This window comes from Monopterus albus, unplaced genomic scaffold, assembly GCF_001952655.1.
Source record: "Monopterus albus unplaced genomic scaffold, M_albus_1.0 scaffold35.1, whole genome shotgun sequence".
NCBI lineage: Eukaryota > Metazoa > Chordata > Actinopteri > Synbranchiformes > Synbranchidae > Monopterus > Monopterus albus.
The window spans coordinates 946238-961289 of NW_018127915.1; the positions used below are offsets into that span (position 1 = coordinate 946238).

The following is a 15052-nucleotide window of genomic DNA, read 5'->3' on the forward strand; positions in this document are numbered from 1 at the left end:
ACTAAGGTGTCACTTTATTTTTAAGCTCATTTAATAAGACAAGTTGAACCAGAACAGACTCATTTGGAGCAGCATAGAAACACATACAGTACACACATGGATCACTGTGTAGAGCTATGGGCAGCTTCTGCACAACTTCTATAATTAATTAAAGTCCCACTCCAGAAACATTTTCATTTTTATATTTGTATATAAAAATACTTTACTATAAACAATATGCAGTCTAACACAGCTTTTCCTCAAAAAAATTTCAGTGGGCCTCTGTAATAGGAATGAACATTGCCCCTCATTGTGCATTCCAGGATCTATGAATGTTGCCGTCATCCCTTATGTGGATTTGAATAATTTTGCACGCCCAATTTTTCAGTTTTTTTATTTGTTAAAAAAGTTTGACATATCCAATAAATTTCGTTCCACTTCATGATTGTGTCCCACTTGTTGTTGATTCTTCACAAAAAATTACAGTTTTATATCTTTATGTTTGAAGCCTGAAATGTGGCAAAAGGTCGCAAAGTTCAAGGGGGCCGAATACTTTCGCAAGGCACTGTACCTGCTCACTTTTTGTTTCCTCTTCATCCTGGCCACTCTTCATTTCTTCTGCAGTAAAGAAGAAACCATCTTCTCCATCCCTTTAATCCCCCACTACCAGTTGCCTCCTCACACTCTCCACTGCCCCATTTGAATGCTTTCATTCACCTCATGCACTTTACTTGTCAGGTGCTCCCCTCTCTCCTCTTCTTTCCTCTCCCACTCTCCATTTCCTTTCCCTTTCTTTATGTTTCATCTAGTCTTCTCATTTCTCTCCCTCTCTTTATATTTGTCTGAACGTGACCTAGATTCCAGAAGTAGCCAACACAGACATCTGGGCATCAACTCACATGCCAAAGAAGGCATGACACCTCTTTCTGGGGAAAGGCAGAATCAGGGATGGAGAGAATCAGAGAAGGGGAACAGAAAGACAGGTAAATGAGGGACAAAGGGAAAGAGATGGAGGGTTAATGGAATACAGGATAGGAAGGCAGAGAAATAGAAAATCTGAATGTGGAAAGCACAGAGAGTGTGTGGTTGGAGGCTGTGAGGATGCAGAACGTGCATCTGAGGGAGTGAGAGAAAGGAGATGAGGGAAGTTGACAGACATAATGCCAGCCATGCAGGCACCTGGCACATACTGGCTATTAGCTATTAAAGGTAGCATGGGTTAGCAGGGTCACAGTGGCAAACCAGGCTAAGTCACCGTGTAATCGCTGTGTTAACCAGAGATCATGTCATGTATATGCAGATCAACCGCACGCTGCAGCCCAGGGAGTCACACACATCACTTCGTCACCTCTGCATTTATCTGCTTCCATAGAGTTTCTCTGTTTCTTTTACCCTGTTGGGGAGACATCAGACAACTGGGACATGATCTGAACTAAGTAGAATTATTTCTCTGTGCGTGTATGTAAAAAAAAAACACACCTATTTGTCAACCCCATTGTGCAGCCTTATCTAACATGAGACAGAGCCAGACGTTGCGAATACGAACCTGTACTGGCAGACAGTTTGTTATTTGGTCAGAGACAGATTAGGGTTAGTAAAATGGAATCCTGCATTTCTGGCATAATGCAGCTGACAAAAAGACGAATCATCGGTCTTCTCACCAAAACACAGTTTAATGTTTAACATTTCCTCCTGAATTCTTTTCTTTCGTTCCTCTTCTTCTGCCTGCCTTTCTTGTCTCGCTGCCCATTTCTTGTCCTCACCTTTTTCTCAGTTGTGTTCTCCCCCTTTTTTCTCTCTCTCTGCTTTAGTTCACTTGCCACCATCACTCCCATCCACTCTTAGTACGTTTTATCCCTTATGCCCTCACATTTTTTTTAAACACTGCCTTTCTCCCCTCACCTTCTTTTATTCCTGTTAATCTCACTTATTCTCTCCTCATCTCACTTGCCTCCTCCCTTGGGTGCTCTCCATTCTTTGATCACTGGTGACCTTCACAGTAAGGGTCTGGTTTTGTTTGATCCCACACGTCCTAACACTTCCTATTAAACTGGGACATACTGTATTGTTAGCACCAGAGGCGGAAAGTAACAAAGTATATTTATTCAAGTACAGTACACTTTTGAGGTACGTGTACTTTACTATTTTCATTTCCTGCTACTTCATTCTTCAACTCCACTACATTTCAGAGACTTTGTACTCACTACATTTATTTGATACCTTTTCTGAACAAGATTAATAAAACAAAATACACTATAATTCTAAGACTTTATGGTGTAAAACTGACAAGCCACCAAGCAGTATGTGAAGTACTTCAAATTATAAGCATATCAGGTAGTTAGCATTAGCTCCACCATTACTAATATTTTTGCCATTTCGTGTTATTTCAGTGGTAAAATCCTTGATATTATTTTCTGTGGAACATTGTGTTCACTTAAGGAAAATTCACACTTTTTTGTGTCACATTTTTCTCCTTCTAGTAACCTCACTGTATGTTTCTGCCTTACTTATTTCTACCAGCCTACTTTCCTTCACCCTCATCCCATTTTCCCTTCACGTCTCATCACTTTTTGCAGTAATTTCTGCCAGCTTCTTCCTTCTGTCACCCGGCTCCTCTCCCTTTGCCTTTCACTACCTCATTTAAGTCCTCATACATCCTAGTCTGAGGTCAGAGTATAGCTGTAGGAAATGGATGTGAGAGATATGTAAGAAGACGTAGATGTAGAAGATTATGTGTGTGTATGAGTGAGTGGGTGAGGCAGAGCGTATAATGGGGAGAGATATACAAAAATAGGCAGACTGCCATCTGCTCCCACTGAAATCAGTTAGACTAATTGTAGACAGTTGCTTTCTAAACCTGTGTAATCTGGTCATGGTAATGATTTGCTACTTAATCCCAAAGAAATTGAGGCTGGCACTGAAAGATATTTAGAGAAAGACAATATCAAGTTTGAGAAAATAAAAATGATCTGATAAAAAAAAGATAAAAACTGCAAATAAATAAATAAAGGAATTAAAGGAAGGTGTTCTAAAGCTGCATTTTCAAGCCTTCAGCAAATCAGAAAACAGCAAAGCTGACAAAACATCTGGTCTTGCAAGTTATTTGCATGTTTATTTGTTGTTGGTATGTTGCAGTAGGTCAGATGGTGCAGGGAGAAGTGTTATCTCTCTCACACAAACATAGAAACAAATTGGTACAAGTTACATCTGTAAGTTTAATTATGCAAGAAAGGGAGCGGCTTGACTGACAGTTAGGCTGAATCAGCATCATCTACCATCTATCAGTGATACTGTTGTGTGTGTGTGTGTACACTCCCATATTTTCCATAAGACAAGGTGCCCTTGACAGTGATCATTTTGTACCATGTCTGTGCATGTATGTGTAGTTATTCTCTGCCACCATCTGTTCTCTATGGGCCAATAATCATCTGTCTCCCCATTACCTGTCAGTCACTCTTTTCCCTGTTGACATTTCTCACCTCCCTGTCTGAGCTACAACACCACACCTGTACAGAGGAAAGATACGGAACGTGAAATAATGTCTCATTTCTTCAGCCATCAAATGCTACATGTCCTATACCTGAATATGTACCACCTAAGCACTGCCACCCTCCACTTACGTACACACATCTGTGTAAATGAAATGAGAATGTGGCCATATAGGTGCTGATGTAAATCCCATTTTAAATGATCCAAAGGTTTTGCAGTAAATCAAAGAGAAACATTTGAAGGTGATTTTCAGGAACGCAGCACCGTGCAGATGCCGATTTCTCAGTTGCTCTTGAGGCTTCATGACATGATGAGAAGAATGAGTAGTCTTTAGCATGCACACTGATGGAAAGTACGAAGAACGGGGAAACGCATCACACCCTGAGCATTTTAAATGACAGCAAAGGTATGCACACCAGAGGAGTGCCACTCAGTCTGAAGCTCCCTTGCGGCATCTTTTCCTCATAGCTGCAACAAACGTTTCATCCTACAGTTTATTGCTGTTAACCTTGTAAGTCTGTAGGCATGTAGGTTGGTCTTACCTGTTATATGAATCTCCTACATCACACACTACAACCCACTTCATTCCTTCCCCAGGTCTCTTTTTATCACCCCCCCACCCCACACACTTTCTCTCCTTCTAAAAAATGTTATCTGGTGCTAGTAAAATATTCATATCTCAGTCACAGAGCTGGAATCATGAATCATACATCTGAAAAACTGGGAGAGTGAGGGAGGGAAAGGGAAGGGGAGGGGAGACAAGGGGACAGCATGAAACAGATACAAATGTAATGACAGGAGGAGCTGGAGAGAGGTGGGGAGAAGAGAACATGGGTAGAGTTTGTGAGAGAGAATGGCAGATGGGTGAATGGAAAAGGAAGGCAAGGTTACAGAGAGAAGGACGGGGAGGAGAGTGGTACAAAGTGGGGAATGGTTGATGAAAGGGAGAGAAAAATGAGGGAAGATGGCAACCATGTGTTTGAAAGTTGTACGAGTGTGTGATGTGAACTGATACGACTGAGAATGAAAACAGAATAGAAGTTATATTCCTTAAAGTTGCATTCCTGGTTCATCTGCAGACACCTGTTAATATGGTGGTATCAATAAGTGCAGTTTAATGCTACAGGTCCCAGATACACTGTAACCAAGTAGTCAGCAATTTGTACAAGCGTGACCTGATTTCTGCAGCAGTAGGAGATGGTACAGTTATGGTCACTGTTCCAAAATTCACTCTCAAACAATAAAAATAAAATAAAAAAGATCAACTAATGAAAAGCTGTTGTTTTGTTGCTGAATTTATGATGACTGATTGTAATCACTACTAACCTCTGTGACAAATATATTGCATTTCCTTTGGGTGCTTCACAATAAAAGCCATGATGTGAACACCTTTAATGTGAAGCTAATTACAGCTGATGTGGCGTAAAGAGAGCAGCTCACAGTAAACAGTGAGGGTGACATCAGTCAAGTTTTAATTATAATCAGTAACACTGGACACGACAGGAGGAAGAGCAGGAGTCAAATGACCAAAAGATGCCATAGACTAAAATACAATCACACTGTAACACACATACTGTACATACTCACAGATGTGGGCTCAGATGCTTAGATGGACTTTGTGGGTGAATGCTAAACATGATCAAAATGTGTGAGCCAACATTTTTTGTTTCCAGAGAAAATGTGATAAAAAATATTCAGCACAGCAGCAAAGTGTTGACAAAGTGAAAGTGACAGGGAAACTGAGATCCAGTGTCAAGTGTCCCTCAAGTGTTACAAAAGACCTACAAAAGTGCTTCTAGAGGAGAATGAGGCTGAAGAACAGCCAGGTGAAACAGGGTCAGCGCTCACATTCCACTGAACCTTATGACAGTTGATTATCTCCAGCACACACACGCACGCACAGGGCCCTGCCTGCCGAGCGTGCATCTGTAGGTTTCTATGTCTCTTCCTCTGTGGTGTTATTACTGCTGACATACTGTAGCTAGTGGCTATGTGCTCACCCCGTTCTCTTTCCAACTCTTAGGTTAAGGCAAATCTCAACCACTGCTAACAAACACACATAGATAACCAAGACTAAACACATCTGTCCCGAGAGCAAGGTTAAAGGCAAAACATCACAGGATGGAAGATAGTTTCACATCCTAGCAGTGTTTACTATTAATGCGTATAAGTCTGTCTACATTAGCTTAGCCTTTGGCTGTCTGTAGCTTTAAGTAAGTGCAAAGTGCCTGCTCTATAGAATAAACAGTATGCAGTAAGTCTGTTTGGATGGAGGACAAATGGAAATAAAGAAAAACCTCAGGGCTACTTTACTAAAGATGTGAAGACTTTCTAAATGTGGGAAGGTTTTGTCTCAGTTTTAAACAAGTACAGTTTAGTTAGGTTTCTCAAATGACCAGTTTTCTTTCAGCCACTGTCTTTAATGTCTTGATTAATTGTAATCAAGAGCGCACAATTTCAGTACGTCACAAAACTGGAGCTAAGAAATAACTGTACGATTTTATTGGTTTGCAATCAGTTATGTCCTGTTTTTATCTTGTCTTATCTTATTTTCTGTTCACAGCTCCAGCCTGATGATCTTATTGACAGGGGTATTCAGATTACTAGTAAAATGATTAATAATGAATTAGCAATTAAAAAGATCACAACACATGGAAGATTTACTGTCAATAATGAGTCTGTGGGCAGTTAGGAAATTGTGACAGTCAAATCATTTGGTAAATGTGAGAGCTGTCCTCTCTCATGAACATACTGGCATTCATGCTGGAATGAAAGGTAAAAGTAATAGTTTTGAATAAACAGATTAATCTTTTTAAAAAGATATATAGTATTTTTATTTTTCCATATGAGCTGCAACAAAAAACTTACACAATTTTTAAATTGTAATTTTCAATACTTATAATAGGGTGCATTTTAAAAGGAAATATTTCTAGTTTAAAAATGCATAGTTGTGTTTTCCCTTTCTCCAACATGCTATACATCGGTGTCTTGTGGTCGCGCTGACACAAATTCTAAACATACTCATGGGTGACACCGACACAGGTCCAAAATTAGCGTTTAGAAAGTGCGGCGATCGTGCCCCGTTGCTTGGCAGCAGCAGACGTCCTGCCCTTCAGCGAGCACCCTGGACAGCAGCTGAGAATAGTTTGGTGCAGGATGCTGTAAAAGTTCCACCTGAGCTGTCACACGCCGTCACCGCCCCTCTCTTGATACTGTAAGACAAACAAACAGTTCCTACAGAAAAGAACATTTGCTGCTTGTAAGTAAGTCGCCAGTTTGGAAGACACCTCAGGTTGTCTCAGTTTGATTTATGTGTTTTGCAGAAAGCTTTCTTCTTTTCACCTGAGTGCTTCTCTGCGTGCAATATAGCAGACTGCACTTAAGGTGTAAAATACTACTTAGTATATGGAAACAATTACAGTGCATTACAATCTTACAAGAATCATGTGAAGGTCTCTGTGCTGCTTACATTGCTCCAAACTTCCTACTCAGTTGCAATGACAAAAGGAGAAGACACTGGCTGGGAGGGCCAATCCACTTCCAATTACCTTCTTTCCTTCTTCCACCAAACTGCTCTCACACAAAGGAGCCTCTGTACGTCTGCAAGTCCTCACCAACAGAAGGGAGGGTGTGATAAAGTGGAACAGAATCCCGTGGAGAAAGCTGAGACTTTGTGAAAGGCAGTCCCATGTGCTTCCACCCATTCAGTCAGTTGAAAAAATCTTGTGAAAATCATACATTTTATAATTAAAATGAGACAAGCTGCAGCAAACCATGGCTTCCATTTTTTAAAAGAAGTACTTTGGGGATTTTGGAAGTGAATATTACTTATTTTTCTTACTCTTGCTCAAAAAGCTTTAAAGAAGAGCTCGGTCAAAGCACAGATAAATGTTTTACATTGGTTTATGTAATTTCATAGCAGCTTCTGGCACACCCCTGTGAATTTGCTTGTTTTCATTTCTTTCTGCTTTTCTAATCTGTAGGAGCATCTGAAGCGTGGATATTTAACCTCAGCCTGATCACTGCTTCCTAGATCTAAGTTTATTATATAGGATGAAACATCTTATTTACTTAGCAACTGGCAGATTGGACAACAGTTCAGATGCCATCAGATTAATGGAAAGGAGTGCAGGACACTCTTGTAAAAGATATTTTTAATCTCAGTCAGGTTCTCTTGGTAGAATTAAAGTCAAATAAAAAAAACATGTCTGAAAGGGGCTTAAGAACAAGATAAAACCATACAGAGCTGTTAGAGGAATAAAACATGGAGAGCAGAAGTCTAACCTGAGCCATTACTCTAACTCCAAACTGTGGTCTTAGCTTGCTCTTTCCTTTGTTCCAAGTCTGAGGATCACAACCATTTAACACTTCTACGTTAAGCTTGTGAGCTACATCTGACCTGACACGAAAGGTCTAAAAATCTGTCTTATCACAGCTTTAAATCTGAATGAGCAGCTGACTCTTCTGTAAAAGTTGTAACATTTATGTATTACTTTCAACAAGTCTGAACTGCACATATAGTAGTCACATTGACAAGAAGGCATGCACAGGATTACAATCTCACGTGTATGTACACTGTGTGCATCCCATGACTCTCTCCATCACCGCCATGGGTATGTCTGAGTGAAGCCTTGAGGAGCATTAAAGCATAAGGTCGGTCATTTTCTCTATTAATAGTATTTTCAACAATCCCCATACATAGACTAAAACCAACAGTGGTTTGCCTCTAGTCACAGTTCACATCTGTCAGTCTTCAACCTGGATTATCTTATTTGTCTGTGCCACAGACCAGACCTTGCTCAAAAACAATTAAAACCTCATCAGTGAAACAAGCCGCTGCACTGGGTGACATGTTTCTTCATTATGAAACACCAGATGCGCATATTGGTTAAAATATTTCCCCTAAAGTTCAAAACAGACATAAGTTTTTACAGTTTCTGAAGTAATCAAGAGTCAACTGTGCATCCCTGTGAAAGTGTGAGCAGCTAATGGAGAGCGAGTTCTCATGCTAACTGTAAAAAGATATGGCTGTTTGGAGTTTGGGCTCACTATGCAGGTCTTGTGTTTCCTAATGAAGAAACATGCCGCCCAGTGTGTCTCATTGATGAGGTTTTAATTGTTTTTGAACAACAACTGCGCTCTCTGGCACAGACAAATAAGATAATCCAAGTTGAAGACTGACAGACATTAACCATGAATAGAGGCAATTTACTGATGGTTTGAGTCTGTGTGTGCGGGGTGTTGAAAATACTATTAGCATAAAAAAATTGTCAGCCTTACTCTTCAATATAAAATTGACCTCTGAATGACAGAAAGCCGTCGTTTTAACAAACTGTCCATGTCTGAAAAGGGCCTTAGGCTGCACAGACATCACTTTTCTGTTTCCTTAATGATGAGCCATGAGAAGAGCTGTAACCTAAGCTACTTTGTGCTAAGTTCATTATTCAGCTGTGGTTTTTGTCTTACATATGTAGGGTTTTATGGTATTATTACCTCCTGCAAGTGTTAATAACTAAATACTGGCCAGCTGCTGTTGAAGACCGATTACCTGGCCATGAGCTGAGCAAGTGAAGAATTTCTCCTGCTGTGTCGTTTCACCTCCGTCTCTGTACCCGTCACTGTCAGTGCTTTCTACAGCTTCTTCTCACCTTTATCTTCCTTTTCTAATATCACCAACATGTCAGTAGGGTTAGGTTTGAGCAGAGGTGGTGAAGCGCACTTCTCTCTAGTATTGGAAGGGAGGTGTGAAGGGCAGGGGAGCACTGAAGTAACAGTGTTCAACCTCCCAAGACTAAATTGAAACCTACAGTTCTGGACAATGGGTTTTCTTTCATAATTTTTCATAGTCTTTAATCTCTTTATTTCTGCCTGTATCTTTTCTCTGTCAGCTCCTCGGCTTTCATTATGGGAAGGATGTTCTCGTGCTGTCCACGTCTGCTGTGTGATCACTGCTTTATATATAAGTGCTGCTTTTCACAACTGGCATTTCATTTGAAAGTTTAAAGGGATAATGACACAACTTTTAATGAGTTTTTGTCAGTTGCCCTTTAGGTTGTGTCAGCTAATGCGCGATTGGAGATACAGTATAAATACGTACAGTATAAGATGATAAAGAAGCTGGAGTTAAAAGTATTCCATTTCCTCCATTTAGAAGAAGCTTTCATTTTTCCTTGCACAGTATAAAAAAACTGATTCCACTGGGCCACAAGACTGGCAATGTTTTATGTTTATTACCGCTGTGGTGCAGTTAAGTGGTTTCAGATAAGAAGTACTTTATTTTAAACTGAAAGTTTCCTTAATCACCTGTCAGTCATAGAAGATGTGAAAAAAAGCACGCTGTCTAACACATGGATATATTCTTCTACCAATACTAACTATGCAGAGCTCTCCACAGACAAAAGTGTTCTAGTTCAATAATTAAAACAAATAATGATGATAATAATAATAATAATGTGATGTTCTCGTTCCTTTTCACAACTTAAAAGACATTTAGGGACTGAGGACACCAAGTGATTAAATGTGTCAGGTGTCATTTTGTCCCATTCTTCTGCAACAGTCCTGGGTCTTCATTGATTCCATTTGCATTTCAAAATGCACCACACATTCTCTAATGGGGACGGGTTAGGACAGTCCAGCATTTGCCCCCTTTCCCTCCACAGCCAGGCCTTGGTAATGTGGCACTATGAGGTTTTGCATCGTCTTGTTGAAATATACATGGGCGTCCCTGGAAAAGATGTCGTTCAAGGCAGCATATGTTGCTCCACGATCTTTCTGTGTTGTTCAGCATTAATGGAGCCATCACAGAAGTGTAAGTGACCTTTGCCCTGGGCACTGACACAACACCAGACCATGACAGGCCCCGTCTCTTGGACCTGTTGCTGGCAACAGTCCGGATGGTCCTTTTGTCTTTGGTCCGGAGCACACGGTGTCCATTCCTTCCAAAAAGACCTGAAATCCTGATTCGTCTGACCACAGTACACATTTCCACTGTGTGATGGTCCATGTCAGATGCCTCTGAGCCCAGAACAGTCGACTTTAGGACACTGTCGACATAGAGCTTCCTTTGGGCACAGTACAGTTCTCCTGTTGACATCACCCGTTTCAAACGGAATCATCATTTCAATGTTTTACCTCATTACTGGCCCTCAAATGCAACCGTCCAAACCCTTTTGGAATGTGTTGCAGGCATCAGAACTGAAATGAGTGTTTATTTTATACAGTAAAATTGATGAGGTATCATTAAATAAGCTGCTGCTGTATTGTTTTCAGTGTAATACAGGACAGCAGCACTGGTCCAGAGAAACATATTGCCTTTTAATACTTCAAGCAAATTTTAAGTCATGTACTTGCTTACTTGCCACTGTGGTACTTTCATTTTTACTAGAGTAAAATTTTGTTTGTGTATTTGTACTTTCATTTAAATAGTTTTGAGTACTTCATCCACTGTTGAGTATTGCTAGAAAGCGTGATCCTTCTCAGTACCAAGTAGACACTGAAGATGGAAGCTGGAAGTGTAGGGGGAGGAGGGAGGTTTGTGATGTGATAGGGAGTGATAGCTCGGTAACACCAGTCTGTGGAGACGCAGACAGAGAAAATAGCTGCAATGATGATGTTATTGTCAGTCTCTTGTCATGAGTACACAAAAACAGGAACTCTCACACAAAAACACAGTGAGTGACATTTTCCCTTGCACATATCAGACCTGGTAATTTTATTGATCCCTTCTACAGTCCTGTTCTCTCCCTCACACCAATGCATTTGCTATGGAGGGGAGAGTGGGGGAGGGGGTTACTTTGGACACATCTTCCATGGTAAAAATGCTGGAGGGAACCTGTAATGAAGCTCATACCCTCCCTGGCAGGATTCACAGTGACTGTTCAAATCAGATTTTGTCCACTTGTGTGGCACTGACCTGACCTCTTCATTGCTATCTAAACAGTGAAAATCCGATTGAGTTCCATTTGAATCCCCCTGTAAAGACGACAAGGCGGCAAATTAGATTTTTAACAGGTAGCGAGATTCAGCCCTGCCTACATTGGTAGTCATTACAAAGGATCACCAGCGCCAATGCATTCGCTCTCAATAAGAGCTGCTGATGTCCTTCCATCTCTCTTTTTGGCTTTTTTTTAGTCATTATGCAATGTTACACTGAAAATATGAAGAGACAAAGAGAAGCTACTGTACATAATACTCATTTCATTTTAGACAACTTGTTTTACTCTCTCTCTCTTTTCTCTCTGCATGTCCGATGGAATTCATGTACCCTATGTATTTAGAAGAGTGGTGGATGGCAGAGACTAAGACACTCAGACACATCCTGCAGTCAGGGCACCTATACGCACGTGGTTTGCAAGCACACACATACCCACATAAATCCATGCACCTGCACATGTTTAAGAGTTTTGTGGATATTGTTTGTGGCATAACTGGTTCATTCTCCTCACCCTATGGTCTATCCAGCATCTCCAAAAACAGTGCTCTTAGGATTTATTCTCATGCTATGAAGCATCATAACATCATACATTTTTGATATGATGCAGTGACTTTGGAGTGGATTTTTTGAATCTTGGCGAAAAAACCATTTGCTTGGCTTGTTGATAGGAGACAAAGTTGATGCTCAGAAGAAATTTGTATATTTACATCCTCGTTCCACGTTGAAGTCAGAGGTTAATATCAGTTACAGAACATTGCCTCTGGGCGTGACAGACACTCAGCATTTTGATCAGTGTTTTCAGTGAAGAGGATGTTTTTTGGCGTTAATTAATACATTTCATTAGATGCTTGGGGTATAAATATGCAACACAATTCTTCACCTTCAAGTGTTAGTGGATACACATACAGTATTAGGTTCATCCTTGCATTTGTAAAGATGTAAACATTTTAAACATGTTTGCAGAAATATACAAACAACCATACAGTTTTCACTGACATTTATAAAGATAACACTAAGGATGGTCACAGAGAAACTAGGACATAGGAGAGAAAAGTTGCACAACAGGTGATATCACTGCATGGATACACACACACACAAACTCCCAAAAGCATCCATATACATACACAGCAAACACAAATCCACATCTAGGGGTGCCATCACTGTGAGGCAAGTTGGAGTTGGGGCAGTGTGATGATGTTACACAACAAGGCTGGCAAAGCATGGCTAAGCATTTTTTCTGGGCTAACAGCAGCTCTAGTGGAAGTACACTAAAGTCTGTGTGTGTGAGGGAGGAAGGAGGGATGTTATGAAATCAGCCAAAAGGAAACAGGACTAAATATGGGTGTAGCATAAGAGGGGTAGTAAAGAAAATGAGAAAGGCAGAGAAAAGGGTATAAAAACAAGCTGGCAGCATCACTGACTTAAAAAGACTCCATATGATTTAATTACTGGCAAGTAAACTCCAGTGCAGAGCTGTTTTACTTTCAAGGCAAGTTTCAGGTTCATCTTAAAGGTGCAGTGTATGAGATTTTGTGACATCTAGTGGTGACGTTGTAGATCGCAGCGTTCAGCAAAGCTCTCATTATGTTAAACAGGCCTCACAGCTGTTTCACAGCGATTACGCTAAATGTAGGACAAATTACGCACTCAGAAAACAAATACAACTGACTTGACCAAGCAAAAGCTAACGGTGGCTCACCTGATCACAGCGGTTACCCATGTAAGATTTGAGTGTTATAGACTCTAGTTACTTTATAAGCTTTAGTTACTTCTCACACTTTTAGTTACCTTTCATAAATTCATCTTACTTGTTTATGCATATTACAGCTGTATTGAGGATTGTCCAGAACTACTGAGCTTTGGTTATTTTAATGCATTTGTTTCCCTTGCTTATATATCTTACACCCAGCACTGGGTGTGTTCTAACTACAGCTATCAAACACAAACTGGCATTTAGGTTAACTTTACTTGTTAGGCTAAATAACCCGTCCAGCAGAAAACAGGCAAATTTGGCGTCCTTCAGGAAACATTTGTCCCTCATCAAGGATTTCCATATGGGAAAGACCACACCATTTTCCTGGTGACTACTTATTTATAAAAGCAAACTAGAGCCCATTTCTGCTAATAAATCCTTCTAGATCTTACAGTCTGCACCTTTAAATCAAATCACTTGTGAATACATGGTACCAAGAGTCTTCCTATTTACAAAGGCCAGCTACTCAAAACAAAGCAGGACTATCATTTAGCAGTACAACCTGATTTTCAAACTGAGCAACTGACATTGTTTACTCATGTAAGGAGAGTTGGTTTTCATTGTTCTGGACAGTTTTTATGAACCTAAACCTCAACTAGAATTTCTCACAGTTAAACTTTTACAGTTTTCATTTTGACAGATAGCTTTGTATTTAGTATTTCTTTCCTTTAACATATGAGTTTCTCTACCTATGCGTTCTCGTGTGCATGCTGGGAGCACACAAAACACAAGGGATCTGCTTCTAAATCTGGCACCACAGGTGTCCAAAAACTCCAAAGGTTACCATCAAGGAGTTTCAAACATAAGTGTATGGCTGAATGAAATGAAAAGGAATAACACTCAGATTCCCTTGCAGAGGACATATTTTTGGAACACGTTTGCATTTTTCTTAGTTTATCAGAGTATTAGTCATGTCAGTTTTTATCTATTTGACTGTTTCTGCTATCAGAAAGAACCGAGAATTAATGAAATTTTAACGCGAAGGCGAGAGACTGCTAGTATGATGCTCCATGTTTATAACATCACAGAGTTAAAAGAGGGCAGCAAGAGAAGGAATAAAGATAAATAGGGAAGGGGACATGAAAGGAAAGAAGAGGTGGTGGAACTGTGCTGCATGTGGCTATATTTGTTAGTTAGCAGATAAGAGATCTGATTGGTTGCCCCAGATACCCAAATAAGTCTCATAGCTCTATATCATAATTGCTTGAGTCAGCAGGGATGAGACACACACGACCACACTCATGTACATGACCAGCTTCATCATCTCCCGCTCTCACCTCACCTCTGCCTCTGTATCACTGGCTATAACATGGTTAGGTGGGTCTGAGTGCTGCGTTCAAACCCACTGACACAAACACAGTACAAACCCATCTACGCATTACAAAGTTAAAGATCAGGATTTACCATCTGGTTTCCAGAACAGTTATGATTAACAGTTCATGGTGTGCTGTTGTACTATGTTTGCATATGTGTTTGTGCATGTGGCATCCTGTCGAGCAGACTGATCCACAGCAGGCATTCTTTAATTGTGTTATTTGAGCCCTGTGATTCTCCATGTGCAAACATTTTACAGACACACACACACAAACACAAACACACAGCCAATTAACACCTCAGTCTCCCTCTGGTATGCTGCAATCAAGCTAGATATTTTTAATCAAACATGAGTGCTCACATAGCTGTGCACCTGCGGTGCACTCATTCATATCTGCCCCCCCACGCACCCCACACACAGATATACACATTTTCAGTGATCTGAACCCATATGAGCTACAACTTTAGCAACAAGTAATTAGCCTACATTGCTGATTAGCCTGATGTACTATCAGCCTCTAGCCCTAGCCCATTGGGAACAGTAAGGTAAGCACAGTCAGCTCACAAGATGCCACCGCCTTTTT

The 15052-nt window shown here is 40.4% G+C and overlaps 1 long non-coding RNA gene across 1 annotated transcript in view; it reads right to left on the reverse strand.

The window, feature by feature from the left end:
* Positions 1-6323: 6323 nt before the first annotated feature.
* LOC109958921 (uncharacterized) overlaps positions 6324-15052 on the reverse strand; it is an 11361-nt gene continuing 2632 nt past the window's right edge. The window contains exons 3-4 of the long non-coding RNA XR_002274744.1: positions 7017-7190; positions 6324-6680 (exon numbers count right to left, since the gene is read on the reverse strand). This is a non-coding gene — a long non-coding RNA (uncharacterized LOC109958921). The remainder of the gene's footprint in view (positions 6681-7016; positions 7191-15052) is intronic.